Here is a 23,941-nt window from a genome sequence, read left to right on the forward strand (position 1 = left end):
TTTGGGTTGTTTCCATGTTTTGGCTATTGTGAATAGTGCTGCTGTGAACATAGGGGTGCATGTATCTCTTTGAATTGAGTGAGCCTTTTTTTTTTCTTTAATAAACTTTTAGTGCTATAAACTTTCCTTTAGGCACTGCTTAAGCTGCATCCCCTAAATTTTTATATGTTGTGTTTCGATGTTCATTCAGTTAAAAATATTTTCTAGGACTTTGCTGGTGGTCCAGTGGTTAAGACTCTGCACTTCCACTGGGGTGTGGGTTCGATCCCTGGTCAGGGAAATAAGATCCCACATGCCGTGTGATGTGGCCAAAAAAATTGTTTTTCTAATTTCCCTTGTCACTTCCATTTTGACCCAGGATTGTTTAGAAATGTGTTTTATTTCCCATTACTCGTGGATTTTCCAGATACCTTCTTGTTGATGATTTCAAATTTAATTACTTTATGGCAGAGAGTATACTCTGGTATAATTTCAATTCTTTTAATTAAATTTGGTGAGATCTGTTTTATGGCCAAGAATATAGGTTATATTGGTAAATGTCCCCATGCACTTGAAAAATATTCTGCCTTTGGGACTTGCCTGGCGGTGCAGTGGTTGGGAATCCGCCTGCCAATGCAGGATCGGACACGGGTTCAATCCCTGGTCTGGGAAGATCCCACATGCTGCGGAGCAACTAAGCCCGTGCACTACAACTACTGAGCCTGTCCTCTAGAGCCCACAAGCCACAACGAAGAGTAGCCCCCACTCACCACAACTAGAGGAAGCCTGCATGCAGCAACGAAGACCCAACGCAGCCAAAAAATAAAAATAAATATTCTGCCTTTGTAGGGTGGAATGTTCAGTAAATGTTAATTAGGCAAGTTGGTTGTTAGTGTTATGCATACCGTCTATATCCTTACCCATTCTTTGTCAACTTGTTTTATGAATTACTGAAAGAAGAGTGTTGAGTCTCCAAATATAATATATATAATTATATGCTATATATAATTTAAATTATAGTATATGTCTCCTTTGAGTTCTATCAGTTTTTGCTTCATGTGCTTTGATGCTCTATTGTCAGGTGCATTCATATTAAGGATTATTATATCTTCTTGATGAATTAACCTCTTTGTCATTATGTGAATGACTCTTAATATTCTTTCTTCTGAAGTCTACATCGTTTGATATTAATGGAGCCTCTGGCTTGCTTTTGATTAATACTTGCATGGTATATCTTTTTCCATCATTTGATTGGAAATTTCATTTTCTATCTCTTTTAACTTGTCTTGAAAGTAGATTTCTTACAGAACGTATGTAACTGGGTCTTATGATAATCTCTGCCTTTTAATTGAGATTTTTTTTTTAAGTCTTTATTGAATTCATTACAATATTGCTTCTATTTTATGTTTTGACTTTTTGTCTGGGAGGCATGTAGCATCCCAGCTCCCTGACCAGGGATTGAACCTGCACCCCCTGCATTGGAAGATGAAGTCTTAACCACTGGACCACCAGGGAATCCCCTAATTGAGATGTTGAGATTATTTACATTTAACATAATTACTGATATGGTTGGATTTAAATCTATCATCATATTTGTTGATTTCTCTTTGTTCCATCTGATCTGTTCCCCCTTTTCTCTTTATTTCTTCTTCTAGACTGAGGGGTTTTAAACCCCCATTTTATCTCTATTATGGGTATGTTAGTTGTACCTCTTAAAAAATTTTTAGTGATAGCCCTAAGGTTTACAATATACATCACAGTCTACCTTCACATAATATTATACTATTTCACATTTCACATGCTAACAATACAGTATGCTTCTAGTTTTTCCCTTCCATCCTGTGTGACTGTTGGTGTCATGTGTTTTACTTTTACATATATTATAAACTCCACAATACACTGTTACTATTTTTGCTTTAGATAGTTTTGGAATAATTAAAAATATGGGGGAAAGGTTTTTTATATTTACTTACATTTTGATCAGTTCTGGAGCTATTAACTTTTATGTTAATAGCTGGATCCTCATTTTTTGTCTGGTATCATATGCCTTTTACTTGAAGAACCTCTTTACAGTTTCTTGTAGGGCAGGTGTGCTGACATTGAATTACCTCATCTTTTGTTCATCTGAAAAGCCATTATTTTGCCTTCATTTTTGAAAGATATTTTTGCTGACTATAGCATTCTGGGTCATGAAGGTTTTTTTTTCCCCTTTTAGTACTTAAAAGGTATTACTCCGTTATCTCCTGGATTTCAAGTAAGTCTGTTGAATTTTTTTTTTTCTCAGAAGGTAATGTCTTTTTCCTCCAGCTGTTTTTCAGATTTTCTCTTTAACTTTTAGCAGTTTAACTGTGAAGTGTCCAGGTATGTGTTCTTTGTTGTATTTATTTGTTTGCTTATTGTTTATATTTATTCTGTAGGATTCTCTGAGCTTCTTAGATCTGTGGTTTGATGACTTTATTTTTGGAAAATTCTCAACCATTTTTCCTTCAGATATTATTTCTGCCTTGTTCTCCATCTCTAGTTACATGTCTGTGGTATCATTTGATGATATCACAGCTCTTGAATGTTCTTTCTGTTGTGTCCTTCCTATCCCAGACCTATTCCCCCCTCTTTGTGTTTTAGTTTGGGTGATTTCTAGTGATCTGTCTTCAAGTTCATTGATTCCTTCCTTGATTATATTGAGTGTTCTGGTGGGCCCATCAAAGGAACTTTTCATCTCTGATACCTTTACAAAAAAAGATAGCATTTTTGTTTGACTCTTTCTTACGTATTCTAGCCTTCTGTTGAAATTTACCATCTATCCATGTGTATTGTCTACTAAATTCTTTAACATTGTTAAGCATTGTTATTTTAAATTCCCTATCTGGGTCATCTCTCAGTCTGGTTCTCTTGATAGCTTTGTCTCTGTTTCATACCCACTTAGCTTTTTTGTATACCTTGTAATGTTTGATCAACTGCTGGACATTATTATAGAACAGTAGAGACTGAGTTGGACATTAAATACTGATATTGAGATTACTATTACATTAGGGGTAGGTTTTTGGGGGAGGAAGATCATCACATTTGTGCATATAAAATATTCAGGACCTGTTATGGGACTGGGAACATAATTTTACTTTTTCCAGTTATAAAATTTTACATTTCTATAACTTACTGTTCTTTTTATAGCATCCCTAGGAGTTACCTTATCAGGACTTGCCCTCATAGTTGCTTTCTCCTTTGTTTCTGCTCCCACTGTACCTGAAACTCTTCCTTAGTTCTGTTGGTATCCACACCAAATGCCATTTGTTAGCAGGTTTGTTTGTATTTTCTCACAAGAGTATGATTTCTTAAAGTAGGTACAGTGTCTTATTCATATTTGGATCTCTATGATCTTTTAACTACATTTTAAATATATATATATATATATATATATATATATATATATTTGGTTAGAATTGAATTGATTTTATTAAATGATTTTTATTCCTTAGCCAGAAATCCACACTGCTGCCACTCACCCCCCGCCACCAGTTAGTGGGAATATTGTCTCTGGTTTTCCACAGTCAACTGTGATGTATCTAAAAAATGCTCTGGGGTGAAAAGTGAGGCCTGGACATGGATGAATTTATGAAGAGGTAGCTCTTTCATTACATTTTTTTTTCTCTACTAGTTTTATATGTATATTTTGTCTCTCTACCTTGACAGTAAGGTTTAGAGAGGAAATAGCTGTCTTCTGCTTCTCCTCTAGTGTCTTTTAGTAAGTAGCACAATGTTGAGCACACAGTAGATGCTCAGCAAATAATTAAATTAAAAATTTCTGAGATTTAATGATACTAATGGATTTTGGAATGAGTTGCCAATAGCTTTTCTTTTTCTGTTTATTCCTAAAAAATTTTTGAGTAATGATGAGGATGATATTTTTCCATTCCTTACTGGCTCTGTTTTCTTTGGCAAGTTTCTTAACATCCTGTACTTTGGTTTATTCAGCTATACAATGGGAATAATAACAGTACCTATCTCGTAAGATTATTATGATGATTAAGAAAAATAATGCAGTAAATGTTAGTTGCTGCATTCTAGCTTCTCAGTTATTATTAGCAGTGCATGTTAGAAGGGCATCTTTAAGTTTTTAGATGCTAAGTTCTTTCAGTAGGAGGGTTTTGCTATCTGAAAACCATCTATCTCAGGATGGATAAATATAACTACTTCTGTATTAAATAAGGAAGTAACCTTTGCTCAGAATATTAACAACAAAAAGGGAGCAGAGCTAATAAATTTCTACCTTGTTAGCAATAATGCAATGTTGTACCTTCTCTCTATTCCCAGGGGCATAGATATCAATACAGAAATAGAGTTCCCAGATCAGCCTTCCCTAGGACCAAAGGTACTTCAACTTAACAGATCTTTTTTTTCTTCTTTTAAAAAAAAAATTTATTTATTTATTTATTTTTATTTTTGGCTGCATTGGGTCTTTGTTGCTGTGCACAGTCTTTCTCTGGTTGCGGTGAGCGGGGAGTACTCTTCATTGCAGCGCACAGGCTTCTCATTGCGGTGGCTTCTCTTTGTTGCGGAGCATGGGCTCTAGGTGCTCGGGCTTCAGTAGTTGTAGCAGGTGGGCTCAGCAGTTGTGGCTCGCGGCCTCTAGAGTGCAGGCTCAGTAGTTGTGGTACATGGGCTTAGTTGTTCCGCGGCATGTGGGCTCTTCCTGGACCAGGGATCGAACCCGTGTCCCCTGCATTGGCAGGTGGATTCTTAACCACTGCGCCACCAGGGGAGTCCTACAGATCATTTTTAGTTACAGTTGACCGTTGAACAACATGGGTTTGAACTGCATGGGTCCATTTACATGCAGATTTTTTTTTTTTTTTGCTAAATATGTGCTACAGTACTACCTGATCATGGGTGCAGAACCTTGGATATGGAGGGTCGACTGTAAAGTTATACATAATTTTCAACTGCACTTGGGGCGTCTGTACCCCTCACCCCCACATTGTTCAAAGGTCAACTGCATATTTTAAAACTATATTAAACATTACTTTAGGCATTATTTATTGTTGTTTATTTTTACAGTCTCTTCCTTTTTACCACCATTATTGACCAAATCATGTTCAATAGATAAATAAATCCCAGGGGGAATTACAGAAAGGTGACGATAGCCTGGTGAAAGTTATTTAAAATATTTGGCAGACAGCTATTCGGAAAATATTGTTAAAACTGGTAAGGTGCAATTTTCTGGATTCACTATTTTCCTTACCTAACAAGAAGGTACAAAACACACAATTACAGATGAAAAAGAATTCTCCTTTGCATAGCCTTGGTGCCTGTATTACTGAACCACTTAGTTAGATTATTGGTTATGATACTTGAACAGTATACTCTGTTCTCTAAATTTAGTACACTACTATTATATGTGGGATAAGGATAATTATTCATATACTTTTTAAGTTTTGGAAGGAAACAGGTGATATATTTGACCTGCAAATCTGTGGTATAATCAGTTAATGTTTTAACTGCTGTGATACCAAGTATAAGGTGATAATAACATAGCACGAACTATGTTAGGAGCAATGGGAATGGAGAAGGGATTGAAAGAAGGGAAGTTTAAATAAACTTTTTTTAACCACAGCGATTTTTTTTCATTATACTAAAGAGTATTTCTTATACAAACATATTTACTTATTTATTTATTTATTTTGGTGTTACGCGGGCCTCTCACTGTTGGGGCCTCTCCTGTTGCGGAGCACAGGCTCCAGACGTGCAGGCTCAGCGGCCATGGCTCACGGGCCCAGCCGCTCCGCGGCACGTGGGATCTTCCCGGACCGGGGCACGAACCCGTGTCCCCTGCATTGGCAGGCGGGCTCTCAACCACTGCGCCACCAGGGAAGCCCCCAAAATATTTATTTATACGAATGTTGGAAAAAAACTGAAGAGTATAGATAAACTGCTAAAGACTTAGGAATACATACATGCCATTAAAAAAATACATATTTTGGTAGTCAGTTTCCTCAAATAACTTTTCTCAGGGTAAAGAGGCTTGAAGAGTTCAGTTTGGTGTCAGGACATCCTGTTTGCACCTTGGTAATAGTACATTGCCTAATGGAAAGCACACCTCGAGAGGAATGTTGTAAAGAGAATTTGTGCTGACAAAAGAAATCTGCCCAAAGTATCTCACTCACATACAGTCTTTAGGAGGCACTGCTGTCAGCTTTTTTCATGTTTGTTTTACATAAAGGCTTTCTGCAGTTTTTCATGCCTCGTGGATGGTGGCCAAACTTAGATTTGGTTATGAATTCCTGTCTCTTCTTTCCTTTAACCTTGAAAAAAAGTTTTTATTATGGGAAATTTCAAACATACACGTAACTGGAGAGAATAATACAGTGAATCCTCATGCCATTCTTATGTGTCCCTTCTCACTTCCTTTTTGACCTAGAGTATTTTGAAGAAAGTCCCGATAACCTGTCATTTCACCTATAAATATTTAGTGTGTATGTCTATTGGACAGAAAAGCACAGTATCATACACATTAACAGATTCCTTGTAACCTAATTCCTTAACATTACCTAATACTAAATCTCTTCCCTTGATTTTTCTCAAAAATGGCTTTTTACAGTTAACTCTTTGAATCAGGTTCAAATAAGGTCCACCTAATGCATTTGATTGATACATATCTTTAATTTCTTTTAATCTGTAATAAATCCCCTCTTAAAGAGTTGTTGTTGTTGTTGCTGTTACGCCATTTATTTGTTGAAGAAACTGGGTTGTTCCCCTTCCCCACATTATGGATTTTGCTGATTATATCCTTGTATCATTTAATATGTTACTCTTTCTCCATATTACCTGTAAACAGGTAGTTAGATTTGGAGGCTTAACTATTTTTGTAATCATTCAGATTTTTTATTATTCATAGGTGGTATATTGTACTTCCCGTTCACATTAGAAAGCCATAATGTTTGACTTGTCCTATTTTGTATGCTAAGATTAATTGTCGCGTTCATGTTGGCATAGCCTTTTGTTGTCAAGTTGTATTACCCCGTTTGGCCAACAAAAATCCATGGGGTGACTTTCTGACAGCCTGCGGATTTCCAGGTCTGTCCACCTTTCATCAAATTGTCCTAATTTAACCCTAACTGATGATTGTTGCCTGAATCATTTATTTCACTATTGTTACACTTTAAGAAGAGAGAGACTTGTAGAAAATGAAATGAAAAATTTTGACTAAGAACTTTAAAAAAAACTGAGAGTAAAATGAGGTATCTGAAAAAATTCGTTTATGCAAAGTATTTTTTTGTTTGATTATGTTTAGTGAGAGAAGTGTAGAAAGGAATGCTTAAAAGTTGTATGTTTAGGAATTCCCTGGCGATCCAGTGGTTAAGACTCCGTGCTTCCACTGCTGCGTGGCACGGCCAAAAAAAACCCAACAAGTTGTATGTTTAGGTAAATTCCCCTCCATTTATTTGTTTTTGAATGAGTTATCTTTTTAACAGGTTTTACTGGAACAGATTTTTTTAAAAAAATTTATTTATATATATATATTTTTGGCTGTGTTGGGTCTTCGTGTCTGTGCGAGGGCTCTCTCTAGTTGCGGCAAGTGGGGGCCACTCTTCATCGCGGTACGCGGGCCTCTCACTATCACGGCCTCTCTTGTTGCGGAGCACAGGCTCCAGACGCGCAGGCTCAGTAGTTGTGGCTCATGGGCCTAGTTGCTCCGCGGCATGTGGAATCCTCCCAGACCAGGGCTCCAACCCGTGTCCCCTGCATTGGCAGGCAGGTTCTCAACCACTGCGCCACCAGGGAAGCCCAGATTTTTTTTTTTAAACATTTATTTATTTATTTGGCTGCGTTGGGTTTTAGTTGTGGCATGCGGGATCTTTCATTGTGGCGCGCGGGCTTAGTTTCCCCGCGGGCTTAGTTTCCCCGCGGCATGTGGGATCTTAGTTCCCCGACCAGGGATCGAACCCGCCTTCCCTGCGCTGGAAGGTGGACTCTTAACCACTGGACCACCAGGGAAGTATGGGAACCGATTTTGAGCTAGACTCCTGCTTTTGGATTATCATGCATTTGCGAAATATTTTTATCTATGTTGGAGTTTGCTCCAAGGATAAGAAAGTTCTAAGGTTACTTTGGTTGGGGATTATGGATAATGAATCCATATAGGTCACTTGAATTCGTACAGGTCATTTTTTCTCACTGATGTGGTCACATATTTTTCCTGTTATTCTACCTGGATGGCTGTTGTATAAATATCAGTAGTAATATTTAACCTTATATAGTACTTCCTATGTGCCAGACACTGTACTTTGTTATTTGCATGTGCTAGTTTATTTAATCCTTACATGATTATCATCCCTGTTTTACATATGAGGAAACTGAGTCAGGGAGATGAAGTGATTTGCCTAGGTCACGCAGCTAATAAATGGCAAGAGCTAGAATTTGGACCCGGATGGTTCGGTTGCAGGGTTTATGTTCTTAGCAGAAGGACAGAGTGGATTATGTAGTGTCTCCATTACTAGAAAAATAGCTCAGGTGGACTGTTCTACTATCCCTGGAGGATAATCTATATTTGTATATAAATAATCTGCATATATATGTGTTTTGTTTGCTTGTGTCTGTATATATAGAGAGACACATATATACACATAACATGTCCACTTGGAAGGGCAAGTATGTAGGGTTTTCCCTTTAGGAAGGTCCTTCTTACTCAGAAACCTTTTGTGGATCTCTTAACTGGACCTTTGTTGGAGGTGGCGGAAACAGCCCTCATACTCTGATATTATCTGGGGTAGAATCAGGCGGTCAGAATAGATGGTAAGTTCACAAGAGAAACTTGGCAGACAGCTTGAGGTCACAGTCTGATTCACACAGGATACTGCTCTGGCCATTGGACCCTTTTTGCTTTAAAGTTCAAGCTACTTGCTCTCTGAACAGCCACCTGGTTCTTAGCTACACAACTTTAGGTTGTTTTTGGAGCAGAAAGCCATATAACTCATATCCAATACCATAAAAACAATTTTTCAAATTCTGCAAATCATAATAAATAGCAGCCATAGGTCTCAATTACAGAACCAAGAGTCAGGAGGTACTATAGACTATTTGTCCCAAGTATATCTCTGCTATCTCTTTGCTAAGTAATTTTTTTTTTTAATTGAAGTACTGTGTCTCATATTTCAACAAATTGTGAAATAATTTTCTTCCCCTCTTTTGCGTCCCCCATTCTGAGCAAGTAAATTCATTATTTCTACCAAGTGTCAGTTCAAATGAATAATCTGAGCGGTCATGTTCTTTCACCAAAAAAGTCACTGCCTTTCTCTATGTTTTTATATTCGAATGGTGTTTGTTTTGTATTAGTCTGTTAAGTTAATCTGTGTGGATAAGAAAATGATTAGATCTTCAAGGATCTGAACATTGTTGTAACAATCTGATGTTTTAAGCAGTTGGGTGTCACTGATAGGGATGAGTTAATACAAAACTATGAGGAAGCCTCCTCAGGTCAGGAGCTGAATGAGCTGGATTTATCTAGTGTCTTTTAGTCTGTGTGTGATGCTTCCAGCAGTTGTGTACCAGTGGTAAACTTGAACAGGAAAGGCCTCAAGGGATTGATTCTCTAGGTGTTAAGAGCGAGGGTGGATTTAAAAACAACATATTTCTTAATTTTATTTATTCTATTTACAGATTCAAATATTGACACTTTTATGTAATTTTGTTAATCATCATTCTGTGGTTAAATTTTCCCAAATTTATAGAATTTCTTAAAGTACTTAACACATTTTCTTAAAGATGTTCATGCCTTCTAACAGAAGCAGATTTCCTAAATCATCCTCTTGACTTCCATGCATTCTTTCCTTTTTAGTAAGTTTCTTTCCTTTTTAGTAAGTTTCTCTTGGGAAAAAAAAAGAATTTATTATTACCCTTCTATATTTAAAAAAAAACCCTAGCTTTCTTATTCACCTGGAGAATGGAGAACTTGGTAAAACAGGGAATATGTTAGTGTTTTTGCAGGATTCGTTTCCCATAGTTTTTTTTCTCTTGATGTGTGGTTATTATATATACTGGGTCACAGACAATTTTAGGGCATAGGATCCTTAGGAAAGGGTTTTTAAAATCTGAGGTCAAATAGCCTCATTTTAAAGTTGAAGAAACAGAGTCGATTCTTTAGCTTCATTGGTGACTGTCCTGTATATCTGCTCTTGTTGGTTGCTTAGTGAGGTGGCCAGCTCCTCAGAGGTATGATAAACCATAAAACCAGAGGGAGAAGTTTAATTTGGTGTAATAGAAATTCAAGATGAATATGTGTTGGGCACATACTAACACAATTCTGGCTAGAATTGAGTTAATAAAGATGAGCTACCTGTGAATTACCCTCATGTGGCTGATTGAGTCAGTTCCAACATGGTGCCAAACTCTACAGTGGGAGGTTGGCCTTGTGTCTGGCCTGTGTAAGTGGGCCTCGGCACCAGTCCCTTGAGTAGGTGGTCACAGCCAGAGAGCAGTAGAGTTGGTCTCGCTCGGTATGCATCATGTGAACAGCAGCAGCTACATCCTTGAGGAAAACTTGAGGTTATTTCCTACAAAGTTGGTGATGTTTGTACAGATATATATTTTTTACTGACCTTCTTTATAAACTCTTTCTTGGTTCTCATAGTTTTGAGTTGTTTCTTAAGGGCTTACAAGAAGAACAGTCACATCATATATAAATAATAATTTTGTATCTCTCTTTCTAGTTTATACATCTCATAATTTGTCCATGTATTCTCTAGAATGTCCAGAGCAATGCTTGATGGATGGCATCCTTGTCTTTTTCCAGACTTCTTAACAGGAGTGCCTGTAGCATTTCACCATGAGATTGGATTTGGTTTTGGATGGATATTTATGAGTCGATACTACTTTAGCTAGATAAAGTGTCTTAGTTCAGCTTTTGATTTTGCAAATTAAGGAGGAAACAACATAGAAAGTTCAGGAGAGAGCTGAAAATATGTGAGGTATTAAATACATGGGGATATTTATCCTAGAGAAGAAAAAACTATGGGATAATTTCATTATCCTCAAGTATAGGTAGGACCTTTGCTGGCAAATTAAAGCTTCCAGGTGATCTTTGAATATGAGAAAACAGTCTTAATGCTTTGGGGATGCTACTGGGACAGAGCACCACTAGATGTCCCTACATACTCTCACTGGGCAAAAGCACTGCACCCTTGAACCTGAAAGACAAGTTTCCTTCCTCCTGCGATGCCCCTCCAGCGCCCTCTACTGACCACAAGCTTAACATCATGCTTTCTGTAAAGGGAAAAGGCTTAAGAGTCCAGAGCATTATCACAGAGCAGGTACTGAAGGGTGAATTTGGAGTTGAGAGGCAAGGCAATAAATTGATAACTGGCACTGAAGCCAGACACAAGAGTACGTACTCTATAATTCCACTTTTATAAGGTACAGAAACAAGCAAAACTAATCTGTACTGTTTGAAGTCAGGCTAGTAGTTACCCTTGGAGAAAAGTAGTAGTGACCAAAAAGGAGCATGGATGGGGCTTTTGTAGTGCTAAGAGTGTCCTATTTCTGGATGTGGATGCTGGTTACACAGGTGTTCAGTATGTGAAGAGCTATACTTATTTTAATGCATTTTAGACTTCAATAAAAGTAAAAGTGTGGTACGGTCTGATTCCAAAAGTATAAACTTAAAAACAAGATCCAGATCTAGGCTAGAACAGGGAAAATACAAAATAATCCAGGGTATCTCAACTTTATTTATCTTAAAAATTATTTATTTTTATTTTTGGCTGAGTTGGGTCTTAGTTGTGGCATGCAGGATCTTTCGTTGCAGCACGCAGAATCTTTCGTTGCGGTGCGCAGGCTCCAGAGCACGCGGGCTCTGTAGTTGCGGCATGCAGGCTCTCTAACTGTGGCGCACAGACTCAGTAGTTGAGGCATGCGGGCTTAGTTGCCCCGCGGCATGTGGGATCTTAGTTCTCTGGCCAGGGATCGAACCCACGTCCCCTGCATTGGAAGGTGAATTCTTAACCACTGGACTACCAGGGAAGTCCCTCAACCTTATTTTTATTTTTTAAAACCTGTTTGAGGGCTGTTCGACTTAGTATCAAAAAACAGATATCTAATTCATTTAGCAAAAAATTTTAGGGCTTCCCTCGTGGTGCAGTGGTTAGGAATCTGCCTGCCAATGCAGGCGACACGGGTTCGAGCCCTGGTCCGGGAAGATCCCACATGCCATGGAGCAGCTAAGCCCATGCGCCACAACTACTGAGCCTGCACTCTAGAGCCTGTGAGCCACAACTACTGAGCCCACGCACTGCAATGAAGAGTAGCCCCCGTTCACCGCAACTAGAGAAAGCCCGCGCGCAGCAACGTAGACCCCACGCAGCCAAAAATAAAAAAATAAAGATAAATTAAAAAAAAATACATATATATATTAATTGCCAGACTACCTTTTTTTTTTTTTTTCCATTTGGGTTCAAATAGTTAATGATGAGGTCTTCTATAGAGCAACATACACTTCTTATGTTGTTGACGTTCTTCTTACCAAGTATTCAAACAGGAGCTTCTAAGTTTTTCTTTTTATGGCTTTTCAGATACCTCTTTGTTCTTAAATAAAATATCACTGCTTTCCTCTGTAAGCATTATCTTTGCTTTTATCTTTGTCACCATATACCCTTCTTCTTGAAGCAGTTAAATCACCAGATACCCTTTTGCCTGGCTAAGAAATTTGGGGGCCCACAGTGGTAACTCCCATGTAAGCGTTAATGGGAATGAGAACCATAGATGTTTGATTCAGGAATTTATTGTGATAGGAGAGTCTCATTGTGTGGCTTTTAAAAGCTGCAAGCAGAAGCAGGTCAGTACTGTGGTTTGTTCAGGAGTAGATAACTCTGGGTGCAAAATCTTAGGAATTCACCAAGTTAGGAGTTGAACTTGGATCCACAAGATGGATATGGAATCTGGATAGGAGTCAAATTTCCAGAAAGCGAAGGTTGCTAAGAAACTCTGACGTTACACTGTAGATAGAATTTAGGGTGAATTTTAGAGTCAGCTGTGTAAAGCCCAATCGTTGCTAAATCAAATTAAAGTGAATAACAGTAATAGACTTGGAATTACCTATTTTGTGTACAGAGCTTGGTATCTTCACATATATAGGCTATGGTTGTTTTTGTGCTTTGAATCGTTGGTGGCACTCTTATATCTAGAGAGGCTTTGTCCAGGCTGAGAGTACCTACAAACATATGACATAGCAGGCTGAAAACCTGGAGTGATTCCCTTGCAAAAATTGTTTCCTTATATTTTTTAGCCCTTAAGTCATTTGAGGGTAGAGGGAAGAAAATAGTGTGAGTGGTGAAACTAGCCAATGAGCCTTTATTTATAAATTCAATCCACGTACTCACCAAACGAATGTATGAGTATTGACTATATCTTAGGCGCTGTCCTAGGCATTACGGACTGATGCAGTCCCTTGGCCCTCTGGGGAGTTACTGTTTTGTATTCCTCCGTGTGAGGGCTGCTTTTATTCTACTTGTCTGTGACATGCTGCTTTGTCACCAACTCCTTTAGGATTCTCTTGAGGCTTTAAGAACTGTTACTTGGATTTCATATCCAGGCTAATGAGAGAGTTTCCTGACTTTTATTTATTTTATTTTATAACTAACCTGAGCTTGTACTATGCTACCAATAAAGGGCTTCATTAGCAAATTTAGCATCTTAAGGAAAAGGTGCCTATGATGGAAGGTATGAATCTCATTCTGCACATGTACTCCAGAGTGGCAGGTTGGAAATTTGCTGTCCTCCACAACTGCTCATCTGTATCTAGAACAATTTTATTTTATTTTTATTTATTTATTTTTTTTTTGCGGTACGCGGGCCTCTCACTGCCGTGGCCTCTCCCGTTGCAGAGCACAGGCTCCGGACGCACAGGCTCAGTGGCCATGGCTCACGGGCCCTGCCGCTCCGCGGCATGTGGGATCTTCCCAGACCGGGGCACAAACCCGTGTCCCCTGCATCGGCAGGCAGACTCTCAACCACTGCGCCACCAGGGAAGCCCAAGAACAATTTTAAATCACATCACTACATCTGGTTCTCAGTGCTTTTGCTGATGATGGAAGGGAGCATTGGAACGGGTAATATAAATACAGTGTAATATGAGTGGGAGATTATGGGTATTAAGAAGTTAAATTTAGGGACTTCCCTGGTGGCGCAGTGGTTAAGAATCTGCCTGCCAATGCAGGGGACACGGGTTCGAGCCCTGGTCCGGGAAGATCCCACATGCCGTGGAGCAGCTAAACCCGTGCACCACAACTACTGTGCCTGTGGGCCACAACTACTGAAACCCGCGTGCCCAGAGCCCGTGCTCTGCAGCAAGAGAAGCCACCGCAATGAGAAGCCTGTGCACCGCAACAAAGAGTAGCCCCCGCTCGCCGAAGTTGAATTTATATTTCAAAATGATTGTCTTTTGATCTGGGAATTGGTACTATTTACCAAGTAAACTAACTGGCCCTTCTCTGTGGTTCTCTTGCTCATTCTGGACGTGAATTCTGTCATCTCCCAGACCAGTCCTCCTTAAATAGTACCACATACCAATCTGAAAACGTGCTGAGTTTTACTTCTAGTTAAGTGATTATTTAGGTGTTAGAAGTCAGTAGTTTTAACAATACGTTGTTTGCTAATACATTAATTTAATATAGGTGACTGCATCTATACATCTATACCAATATTTAGGCAGATTAGATGGACCACACATAACATACATGGTGTTAGCAGACTTTAGTCAACTGGCTTAAATTTTTTTTTTTTTTTTTTTTTTTTGCGGTATGCGGTCCTCTCACTGTTGTGGCCTCTCGCGTTGCGGAGCACAGGCTCCGGACGTGCAGGCTCAGCGGCCATGGCTCACGGGCCTAGCCGCTCTGCGGCATGTGGGATCTTCCTGGACCGGGGCACGAACCCCGTGTCCCCTGCATCGGCAGGCAGACTCTCAACCACTGCGCCACCAGGGAAGCCCCAGCTGGCTTAAATTTGCCTCAGGTGGCCTCTTGAGTATTCTGCTTATTGCCTGCAGTTTCTGCTCTTAGCGTAGCACAAGCAGATTTGGAGAACCAGGGCATTTTATTGGCAGGAGATTCTGGTTGCCAGCCACCCGCCTCACCATTCAGCCAGTGCTTGTCTGTGCTTGCTTTTGCAAGGGAGCTTTTTCCCTAGTCCGTCAGTCACATCATGCAGTTTTGTTTTACATACCCACCCACAGCCTGGTTCTGCGTTTATCACAGTGCTCTCTTCCTTTCAGATTTCAGGGAAGGGGGGAGTTGAGGGTGGGAGAGGATTAAGAGCTACTTAATCTTTTAAAAATCCAGAGCTTAAAAAAAATCCTTCTCAGATTCTGTTAAAGAAAAATTCTTAGACCCTAAGGAAAGAGCAGGAGGTGCCAGAGTTGTACAGCTTTTAGGAGATGAAACGACCGTGGCATCCATCAGGGTGCAGCATCCTCCTGGGTTCGCAGCAGGTAATTTAATGTAGGATGTGGAAGTTCAGTTTCAGGATTGCACCTTAAAACTGGAATAGTAGGGAATTTGTGTCAGGTTCAGAATCCATTATTTGTCTCGTTTTTGAACAATAGAAAAAAAACCACTTTGGAAAAATCCTGGGTTTTTATTTTACTCTTAACACAGCAGAGTTGTAGATGTAGGGAGAAAGCCCGTCTTTGTAGTACTAGGAATTCCACAAATTTATTTGATAAAATGTTTTCAGACTGTAGATTGGTTTGCACTTGGGCTGGCTCTCCTGTATCCTGTAGAATAAAGAGTACTGTGCCCGAATGACCATAAATATGTAATTTTTCTTCTATTATTTACCCCAAAGTAAAAACTCTGCTGAGTGTTGTCTGTGTTATGATTTTGTTAATGTGTTTACTTTGTTTCCTGCTGTCTTGGCTAGCCATCAGATAGAGTTTTTTCCTTACTGTAAATTGCTCCAAAACAGTTTTATCAATTCAGGATTCAAATGGCAGGCTTTATGAAACTAGATAAAGAACTTAAACAGAATTACTTGGCAGTTATATCCCTAAAGATTTTTATCTGTGTTTATCGTATGAATTATTTGTATGAAATATTTTTTTCACTTGTATGTAATATTATCTGAAGGGTCCATCCTTCTTGTCTAAAATGTGCTTAAAAGGTGTGTGTGTGGGGGGGGTGGGGTACGCGGGCCTCTCACCGCTGCGGCCTCTCCCGTTGCGGAGCACCGGCCCCGGACGCGCAGGCCCAGCGGCCATGGCTCACGGGCCCAGCCGCTCCGCGGCATGTGGGATCTTCCCGGACCGGGGCACGAACCCGCATCCCGTGCATCGGCAGGCGGACTCTCAACCACTGCGCCACCAGGGAAGCCCAAAAGGTCTTCTTGAATGATAATTTTATCAGACTGTTTTAATTGCTTCCTCTTCACCCCAAGGATGGATCAAAACCATCCTCTGCTACAGCCTGCTTTTTTTCTTTCCTCCCTCCCTCCCTCCCTCCTTCCCACCTTCCCTTCCTCCCTTCCCCTAGACTGTAGTAATTTGTCTGTACAATATCTTTCTAATCTCTGCCCAGCCTCCACGTGCCCCAAATAGAACATCTCCAGTCCTGACCTCTCCCGCCGTTTTCATTTGCCTACAAGACAGCTTGATAATAGGGCTGAATTGGAACCCAGGAAATCTGATTCTTGGACTTTTTGCGTAACTGTGAGCCTTTGGGCAATCAGACTTCTCTGATCCTTAGTTTCATCATTCTTAAGATAAAAGGATTGCGTTCCCTGAGCTTTTAAGTTCCCCACCCCTTCACTTTGCTTCGGTCTTTACTGTTCCTTCAAACTTAGGCTGTCCAAAATAGAACTCATCCATTTCCTCTCCCAAAAGATAGTTTTTGTCCCTATTCTGTAAATGAGAAGCTAAGACCCAGAGATATTGAATAAATTGTACAAATCATACTACCCTTATGTTCAGAACCTAGATATCTTCACTCAAGCCTACAGGTATTACTCTTCCTCTACAAAAAGCATTAAAGTGAAACGATTCAAAAAGGTGTTGCATTACTGGTGAGGTCTCTTGAGACTGAATATGAGTGTCATTTGTAAAACCCTCAGTCTTCCTACATAAGGTTATAGCTTGAATTTTCAGGGCTCTGAACTTTGAGTGGGCTTGGCTGTCAGAAGATTGGTTTCTTCAGTTCTGTGTTCACAGATGGGATCATTCCTGATCTGGGTCGGTTGACATTATGGTGTAGGGTCTAATGACAGAAAAAAAGTGCAGTCAGGTTTTACTTTACAATGTGTTATTTGATAGCTCTGATAATGCCTGGTCATTTGCTTCTACTACTACTGTTAATAGTGATTCTTATCAAGCAAGTTGATTTTCATCACCAGATTAGGAGTTGAAATGATTTTCTCTGATTGAAGAGATGAACTGGGGTTTGGAGTTGATTTTTTTCCTTTTGTATTATGCAGATGTGTCTCATTCATCATTAAGATCAAAGTGTTTGGCTGTGTGATCTCAAAGGTCCCATTCAGTTCTGATTCTGTGAATGCAGCACTATTGAAATGTTCCTAGTCGATTCTAGAGAGCTTCCTTAGTTTACACCTTTACACCATCTAGGTAAAACAGATTATTGTGAGGAATTATGGCAGTGCTAGACATTGGTTGAAGTCAGTAGTAATGAGTTTAAAGTCCTGTTATTTTGCAGTTGACCAATAGGAAGCCTCTTAAAATGGACATTTCTAATACTCTTAATCCAGTAACCAGAGTTTTCTAGAAGGTTATTGCTCTTACTGCTAATTATGCCTTCTCTCATAGACAGGGATTAAAGTCACTACTCTTGATTTGCTTTTTGGCTTGCATTACCCATGTACAGGGTAACAAAGCTTTTAGTGTAGCACTTTGAATGTTTAAAACACTTTTCTTTTGAGGAGCGAAGCATCTTAAGTTAATGCTTGAGGCGGTAATTGTACTTTCAAGCTGGCAAAACAAAGCGCTGCCTCAGTTTGGAAGTTGCGATGGTACTGGTGTCTTCTCCCTAGTTATGTTGGCAGGTATTTCGAATTAGGCACCTACATTTTTGGAGAGAAGGGCTTTTAGACTAAACCTGGTATATATACCAGTATGATCCTTCTCTTTTGACCCACCATTGATAAATCCATGTGTAATATTAATATATTTATTCATTCACAAAATACTGTCCTACGAATTAGATATATAGTAGTATTCAAAATAGATGTCGTCCTTGTCCTCATGGCCCTCTTTTCATCTTGAGAGATGTGAATGCTTTTGACTTGTAGTCATGAAATTAAGGTGGTGTGTTATCTCTAGCCTGTTGCAGAGAGCATCATAGCTCACCCTATACAGATTAGCTCTAGCCTAAATTATACACAAAAGATAACTTTGCAGAGAAATAGATCTAATTTAAAAATTCTCTACATTCCAGAAAAACTTTCAGGCATCAAAAAATTCATGTATCTGAACCAAAATCCTCATTTTTTGTTGCTGTGCCACCTTTGATGGAAATATAAAACTCATTCAGAGCCTTGAAAACATAGAAAAATCCTTAAAATTGTTACAGAGGCGTTTTCTCATGTCAGTTGGACTGTTTTGGTTGTGTAGAAGTGTTTTCTACTAGATCACAGCGTCGTCTTTGAAAGGAAAGAGCCACCGCCTGTCATTTGAACACCCTTCCATTGTTGGTTACTTGGCACAACCTTAGGAGACTATAAGAGTAAAACATCAGAGTCCCCAAAAAAGAATTATTGAATGGTGAACATGTTAGCCTTAAAAAAAAAAAAAAAAAAAGAAGAAGGGTTGGAAGATAAAGTTGAGGAAACCTCCCAGAAAGCAGAACACGAAGAGATTAAAAAAATTTTTTTAATGTGAAAATTAGAGGTACAGCCCCGAAGGTCTATCTTTCAAATACAATAATAGGAGTTCCATTACAAGAAAACAATTAGGGAGGAAATTATGAGGAAATAATACAAGAGGATTTCTCAGAAATGAGACAGGTGTTTCTAGTTTGTGAAAGAATTCACCAGGTGCCCAAACTCATGGATTAAAACAGCCCCACAGTACATCATTATGAAAAGATGTTCCCTGGGGCTAAAGCTTTCTATGAAGGAAGAGAGGTTACAGATAAGGGATTAGGGATCACAGTGGTTCAGATTCCTTAACAGATGGTGGAAGGAACAGGACAGTGGTGAAATGCTCTCAAAATTCTGAGGCAATATCCGTCTCCAGCCTGTGATTTGCTACTCACCAAGCCATCAAAGTGGACTATAAACATATTGAGACATGAAGGTCTCAGAAACTTACCTCTCGTTCATATATTTCCTAGTCAGTTAGTGGACACTGTGATTCACCAGAATGAGAGAGTAAACCCTCAGAGAGAAGAAAGAAACTTGGGAGTTCACTCTTGAGAGGGACAAGGGGAATGAATCCCCAGGAGGATGGTGATGAGAAGTCCTAGGAAATGTGGCTTTGAAACAGATTGAAGAGAGTTGTAACACTCCAGATATAATGATCCAAGGGGAAAAAAATGAACTTAGATTGAGAGGAATTTTAACTTTAAGGCTTTGGAGAAGCATTTTTAGGTAAGTTAGTGATTCATAGAAAACAAAGCAAATTTCTAAATTTTTTATCTGTAGGGAAAAAATTACACAAAAAAGAAAATTTTAGCATAGTATATAGTTCATGTCTTAGCTGTGAATTGAATATTGATTTAATAAATAATGGTAATAATAACTATATTGGGAAGATATGCTTCATTTTCCATAGCAGGGGGCTACCTGTTTTGTAGTTTCTTTGGAACACAGACCAACCCATATGTTAGCATATTGTCTGTGGCTGTTTTCATGCTGCAGTGGCAAAATTGATTAGTTGCAATAGAGACCACGTGGCCTGCAAAGCCTAAAATATTTATTACCTGACCTTTTATAAAAACATTTGCCAACTCCTATTTTATAAGGAGAAGCTGATAGAATAATGTTTAAAATTGGAAAAAACAATATAATAGCACTATTAGCGTGTTTTTTTAGAAATTTTATTTATTTATTTATTTATTTTGAAGTATAGTTGATGGACATATTTTGTTAGTTTCAGGAGTATGCTTCAAAATCAGGGAGTGTGATACCTTTAGCTTTCTTCTTCTTTCTCAAGATAGCTTTGGATATTTGGGGTCTTCTGTGGTCCCATACAAATTTTAGGATTATTTGTTCTAGTTCTGTGAAAAATGCCATTGGTTTTGATAGGGGTTGCATTGAATCTGTAGATTGCTTTGGGTAGTATGGTCATTTTAACAGTATGATTCTTCCAACCTGTGAGCACAGTATATCTTTCCATTTATTTGTGTTGTTTTCAGTTTGTTTCATCAATGTCTTATAGCCTCAGAGTACAGGTCTTTCAGCTTCTTTGTTCAATTTATTCCTAGGTATTTTACTCTTTTTGATGTGATTGTGTTTTCTTAATTTCTCTTTCTGATAGATCATTATTAGTGGATAGAAATGCTATAGATTTCTATTATTAATTTTATATCCTTCAACTTCACTGAATTCATTTACTAGTTCTAATGGGTTTTTGTTGGAATCTGCTGGGTTTTCTATGTGTAGTATCACGTCATCTGCAAATAGTGATAGTTTTACTTTCCAGTTTGTTTTTTAAAAGTGCCTACTGAAGGTTCAGGCAAGGCTCACGTTGGGCCAGCTTGGGTCATATGTTCTTTCTTTCTTTCTTTTTTTTTTTTTTTTTTTTTAAATTTATTTATTTATTTATTTATTTTTGGCTGAGTTGGGTCTTTGTTGCTGTGCTCGGGCTTTCTCTAGTTGCAGCCAGTGAGGGCTACTCTTTGTTGTGGTGCACGGGCTTCTCATTGCTGTGGCTTCTGTTGTTGCGGAGCACAGGCTCTAGGTGCGCGGGCTTCAGTAGTTGTGGTGTGTGGGCTCAGTAGTTGTGGCTCGCGGGCTCTAGAGTGCAGGCTCAGTAGTTGTGGCTCACGGGCTTAGTTGCTGCACGGCATGTGGGATCTTCCCGGACCAGGGCTCGAACCAATGTGTCCCCTGCGTTGGCAGGCGTACTCTTAACCACTTTGCCATCAGGGAAGCCCCTTGCCAATTTGGATGCCTTTTATTTCTTTTTCTAGTCTGATAGCTATGGCTAGGACTTCCAGTACTATATTGAATGAAAGTGGTAAGAGTGGGCATCCTTGTCTTGTTCCTCATCTAAGAGGAAATGTTTTTAGCTTTTCACTGTTGAGTATGATATTAGCTGTAGGTTTGTCATATATGATCTCTATTATGTTGAGGTATGTTCCCTCTGTGCCCACTTTGTTGAGAGTTTTTATCATGAGTGGATGTTGAATCTTGTCAAAAGCTTTCTTTGCATCTATTGAGATTATCCTATGATTTTTATCCTTCATTTTGTTAATGTGGTATATCACTGTTTTTTAGAAATATTTTGGAAAGTAGTAGAAAGAATAGCTACAGATCTCCCTCTGGGAAGAGTGAGTCAGGAATGGCGGGGAGTCTCGAGTCAGGGGAATATTTTTTGCTTTAAGCTTTATATTATTGAATTCTTAAGCTAAGTACATTTTTACTTTGAAAAGGTATGAATGATGAATGCTGAGAAATTGGACTGAAAGAACAGAATAAACAGGAAAGGAAAAAAAGATAGAGGCCACCAATTATGATGAAGAAAGTAGGAGCTCAAAGCCTTTTCTGTAAACATAGCTTTCCCATTTATTCACTCACTCATTCCACAGATAGTCATTTATGAGTCCAAATGTCAGGCACTGAGCCTGATGCTGCAGGACAGAGTCCCTTCCCCAGAGGGTGCCTAGGCCCTTAGTCGATGGCATGCACAGACGGAAAAGATGACATGGTGATACAGCTGCTATGGCTTAGCAGCTCACGAGATGCTTTCAGGGTTTAGGGAAGTTGGGTAAGACATCCCGGAGAGCGTGACACCAGAGTTGAGTTTCAAAGGATAAGAGACAGGAGCGGAAGGGCAGTGGAAGGATTTTCCTGGTGAGGCATAGCTTGAACCTCAAGTATTCAGTACAGTTGGGTGAATGGTGGAAGGTAACGTCAGAGCAGCAGACTCGGAATAGAGGCCAGATCGCTTATGCAGGGCTCTGTGCCGTGAGGAATTTGTTTTCCTTTTTGAAGACACTGCAGAGGTATGATCTGATTTTGTTTATACTTTAGGAAAACATACTCTTGGTCCAATGAGGGTAATGGCATGAGGGTAGAAGGTACTTAGAGTAGAGACACTTAGGAGGCTAGAGCTGGTAAAAAAAAAAAACACAACAAAAAACATCCCCCTGCCAAAAAAGTGGTAATAAACTAAAGAGGTGGACTGGGGAGGAACCACGGGATTCAGGAATTAGGAAGGAGTTAAGGGAAAGGGAAGTAGTTAAGGATGACTGAACTCTGGGCTGGGTGGCAGGTCCTGGGACTCTAGCCTCTAGTGGGGGACATAGGAGCAGGTGTGTGTGTGTAAAGGCAGCACTGAGTTGTGGTTTTTTCTGTGGCATCTGTGGAATACCTAGTTGGAACTGGCCAGGATGTGGATGGACATGCCTACCTGGAGGTCAGGAGGACTTGGATTTGGAAATGTGCAGTGGTCCTGGTGTAGAGATGAAGTCTGGGAGTTGAGTGGAGAACTCAGGGAGCCCTTGTGGTATTAAGTGTGTTTAGCCCTGGGGGCACTGACATTTAAGGGTTAGGCCTTATAATAGGAGGAGCCTATGGAAGAAGATGAGCTTTGGAGGCCTGCAGTCAGAGGCAGAGCAGGAGAGAATGGTTTCCAAGAAACCAGTGAGATGAGAATTTTAAAAGGAGGAAATGGTCCATAGTTTAAAGTACTGCAAGGAGGTCAGGCTAAAGCCTTGGATTGGTAGCTAGGGAGTCATTGCTAAGAGCAGCTTTAGGGAAGTAATATGGGAGAAAGTGAAAATTCAGGTGTGGGATTTGTTGGTATAGTTACTGTTCTGAGATAGAGTTGAGCCTGTTTCTTTGTTGAGAGAAAAGCTGTAGAAAGAGAGAGGCTTAGTGATGATTTAAGGAAGTGATTCTTCATGGAGCAGATGTTTTTGGAGCATCTGTTACGAGCCCAGTGCTGGTCCAGACTCAGGAAGTATAGCATGAACAAAACAAAGCTTACACTCGTGTGTGTGCATCTCACAGGTAATAAATTTATAGTCAACTAGACATAATATAATGTCAGGTAGCAACAAGTGCCAGGATTCTTCAGCTAAATTGGGCTGAGAAGATAGAGAGTGCGGGAGTGGGTGGGGGGAGTAGCGTGGTTGGGGAAGACTTCAGGGGTTGGGTGACGTCTGAGGGGCAGCCTAAACGAAACGAGGAGAGACTGACTGCGAAGTGATCCGGTGGCTGAGAAGTGGGAGAGGACGGACCCCCAGTACTGATCGGAGGGTAGTTGTCCTCAGGAGAAGGGGCCACCTTCTCTCCTCTGACCCTGGCAGGAAGCCCACAGGACAGGCGACACTAGAGGCTGCCAGACAGCTCACGTGCACCGTGCGACAGACGCTGGGTTCTGAGCCCTTTACATTCTCCTGATACTCTCTGAGGTGTAGGTGTTGTCACCCTTCTCTATAGGTGAGGAAACAAAGTCTGGAAGAGGTTTTACCTGGCTCTGGCTCATCGTTCTTAGAGCCTGGATCTCCTCTGCTTTTTGGCACTTCAGACCTTCGCTGTTACCCTCCCGTGGGCTGCTTCTGGCCTAGCAAAGGACGGAGTTAAATCTGTCCAGTTTGTGCAGGTTGGGTGGGGAGGTGGGAAGGGAGAAGTTGAAGGATACCCCGCCCATCGGACCCTCTTTGTGGTCAAGGATGTCTGTCCCGAGTCTCGGTAAGAGGTGGTCCCTAGGAGCTCCTCGCTGCCTTCTTGATTCGCTTTTCTCAAGTGGGTTGTTATTCCCCATGTCCTGTGCCTGCTCCCTTCTCGCATCCCCACACCCCCCGCCAGC

At 40.0% G+C, this 23,941-nt stretch overlaps 1 protein-coding gene across 8 annotated transcripts in view; it reads left to right on the forward strand.

The window, feature by feature from the left end:
- Window positions 1-23,941, forward strand: part of CHD6 (chromodomain helicase DNA binding protein 6) — a 228,940-nt gene that overhangs the window by 43,562 nt on the left and 161,437 nt on the right. Inside the window, exon 1 of one of the 8 annotated variants that reach the window (XM_055090839.1) lies at window positions 4,303-4,345. The exons of 5 other annotated variants lie outside the window; for them this stretch is intronic. The gene's annotated coding sequence lies outside the window, so the exon portion shown is untranslated. 2 more of the 8 variants (XM_055090840.1, XM_007099936.4) reach the window with 2 other exon arrangements.

This window comes from Physeter macrocephalus, chromosome 14, assembly GCF_002837175.3.
Source record: "Physeter macrocephalus isolate SW-GA chromosome 14, ASM283717v5, whole genome shotgun sequence".
NCBI lineage: Eukaryota > Metazoa > Chordata > Mammalia > Artiodactyla > Physeteridae > Physeter > Physeter macrocephalus.